We start from the raw sequence: 3,281 nt of genomic DNA, 5'->3' as shown, positions 1-3,281 counted from the left end.
AAAAAAAATAGACTTCAGCAAGGTTCGAACTCCCAACGCTTAGGTCAATGACAAGGCGGAACTTTGTAGACCCTGAACCGCTGAACCAACCCTTCAACTTGGTTCAGGAGTGTCAATTCTAATATATATAGGTATAAAATCAGAATTTGACTTACCTATACAACGTAATTTTCCGATGAAGGGGTGTCGCTTGACACCTCTCGGGCAAGGGTAGCTCCGCCCCTGTCTCTAGCACATATTAAGCAAGGAGGCTCACCAAAGCTAGCTTGGCCCAAGTTGTATCAACAAAGCGCCTGTTGATGACCCTAAACACCTGTATGTGCATCATGAAACGATGCAGGCCGAATGACATCAATACATTGAATGTACGAGCATGTATTGGGAAAGCTGAAAACAATATTTAACTGAACTGACAAAGATGGAAGGAAAACTCACCTCAACTCAATTTAAATGAGAAAGCAACAATAAGAGATTCACCTCTTCTCCTTTCCCTCCTCTCTCCACCAGCAACAGCAGCCGCCTCTCTCTCTCCCTCACCTCTTTTTTTCTTTTTCCAGCAAAAACAGCAGCAACCAGTCGACAAAGAGAAGCAGCCGGACAGCAACCCCAGCCGCTCCGAGCAGCGACCAGCCAATGGCTAGCTCCAGCGAAGTGGCTCCGAACCAGCGAGCAGCAGCTCCAACCGACGAGGAAAGCCACCAACAGCGAGCAGCTCCGAGAAACAGCAGCAACCAACAATAGCTCCAGTGAGCGATGCCGGCCAGCAGCAGGCTCCGACGAAGGAAACTCCGCCCATCGCCTCATCTCTTCTCGCTCTTCCCGCCTCTCTTCTCTTTCGTGTCGGACATCGAAAAATCAACAGCAATTTGAACTCCGTTGAAATGAAAGTTTCAAACGACGAATTCTAGAATATTATTAAAACCGCAAACCCAAATCAGAAAGATAGAATTCAAAGCCGGGAGAATACAGAAATAAAGTAAACTTAATAAAACTTTTAGAAGACTAAACATAATTCAGATTCGTCCAGGTTCATCTTTATTTAATTTTTGCCCATCTTCTAACAAATTTTTGTTCTTGTGATTTTATGTTTGCTACATTGTGATAGTCAATAGTTACTGCAAAGGTGGGGCTCAAGCATGAAATATTGGTGATCTTTTCCAATATAGTGGATTGCTCTCTTTAACAATATGCTAATATCTAATGTTGGTTGTTTGAGATGTCTCCGCTGAGGTTTACTTTGGCATAATGATGATGGAATTGCTAATTTTCGACTGCTTATGATAGTTGCTTCTCCTAATTGATCATAATATTTGCTTCCCTTAAAATTCAAGATTGTCCTTTTGCTAATAATATTTTCCACTTTGCCTAAATTGCTTGAATTGATGTTCTAATATTTGTTAAACTTGTTGCATGCAATATGGATTGGTAATTTGTGGCAATCTATGACCTGACCATTCATTGAGTTATTGTGAATAAGTTTATTAAGCTAATGACTGTGTAATTGATTCCTTTACCTTTTTATTTATATTTTGTTTAAGCAATCGTGTTGTATGAATATTCCTTTCCTTCCCTTAATTTAGCGATTATTGTTAAGTAACCGTTTGCCCCTTAATGAGTTGACGGATCTTTATTTGTTTGTTTATGGTTGCCTTAATTGGTGAATATTTGACTCAATTGATTATTGTTTTCCTTATACATGCTAACCGGTTCTCGTATTATTTGTATCTTTGCCATATTTAGTTGCTTATTATTTGGAATTTTTTTTTTAAAAATAAGTCTGATCCGCTTTCCTTTGAAATAAGGAAAATGGTATATTGTTTGATTCCTTAAAATATTTAATTCCCTTATATATGCCCCTCTTCTAATATATAAATAGGACCCCTCTCTTCATTATTCACAGGCTCACATCCAGAGACTTGACACATACTTACTTGCTTTAAGAATAAAATTTATAGTTACTCATAAAAAGAAAAATAAGAACTCTAGTAAAGCTTTAGATCTCTCTTTGTCTCTTATTGTTGTGTTGCCATTTTGGACCTGACATTTCCATTCAAATAACTTCATTGCTGATATTTAATTTTGCATAACTGGTTAGTATCCTTCACTAGTTTAATTTTTATCTTTAGCATTGTTTGCATTGTTGTGTGTTTAGTTGAATACGAGGAAGCATCCTATTTAGTTATTCGATATTCTCTCTGTGTGTGTAATAAAATATCTATTGATTATTCTTCATTCGTTTCAAATCTTATGTGTGTTGCCTATATATAAAGTGATAGATTGCTATGAATATGCGGTGTTATGAATATCTTTGTCACTATAGGTATCTACTACACTACTCCCTTTAGCAGGTTTTGAACTTGAAGTTCAAGACACATGAAGAGTTCGCCCGGATAGGAATACATTTGGACGGAGCCTTATTTTACTTTATTTTGATGTTTGTCTTTCTATTAGTGCTGATTTTATGGGATTTTGTAATATTGTTGTATAACTCTAACTCTATTATATGAAATAATTGGGGATCGGGTAAGGGGGGAGAGAATTACGTGCTACTTGTTTTTTTTTTTTATTGTTACTTGTTTGCGTTAGAAACCATACTTATAGGATTGAGATTTGTTTAATAGTCCGTATTTTTAACAAATATATTCAGATCTAACGGAATATGCTCTTGTCATTAATCATCTATTTAATCCTTGAATTAATTTAAAAGTGGATTGTGTTTTAATTGCTTATTATAATGTGTTATGGGATTAGCATTAACCATTTTCATAACTATTTCACAAATAAGTGATATATTTGCTCCTTGTTCCATATAATTCAACTAAAGCTCCCTTTATACAATAAATGAATAAACTTTGAACAATTGTCATAATATGCTTTATATAATTTCGTCATCTTAGATACCATGCCTAGAGAGTCTAAATAATTTTTCAATATGTTTTGGGCTTAGAAATCATGCATATAGGTTTAAACTTGTTACATATTAGATAAATATCATGTCTATAGGGTTAATAATTTGTGTAAATGAATTAGATATCATGCCTATAGGTTTGATAATATTTTCAGCATATTCACACTTAGAAATCATGCATATAGGACATAATTAATAGGTTGAGATGTCAATCAGTATATTAATGAATAAAAAGAGTAAAATTCTGATTTAAAATAAATAAATTATAATCTGCTTCCTAGATTGAATCTGGCTCAAATAAGTTAGGTTCTGCTCCGTTTTGCTAATGAAAATACTAATAATTCATTCTGATCCGCTACATGCTTTGCAAATA

The sequence above is a fragment of the Solanum tuberosum genome, unplaced genomic scaffold (assembly GCF_000226075.1).
Source record: "Solanum tuberosum cultivar DM 1-3 516 R44 unplaced genomic scaffold, SolTub_3.0 scf01020, whole genome shotgun sequence".
NCBI classification, from domain to species: domain Eukaryota; kingdom Viridiplantae; phylum Streptophyta; class Magnoliopsida; order Solanales; family Solanaceae; genus Solanum; species Solanum tuberosum.
The sequence above is the reverse complement of the archived record's forward strand: the minus strand, read 5'-3'. Positions refer to the sequence as shown.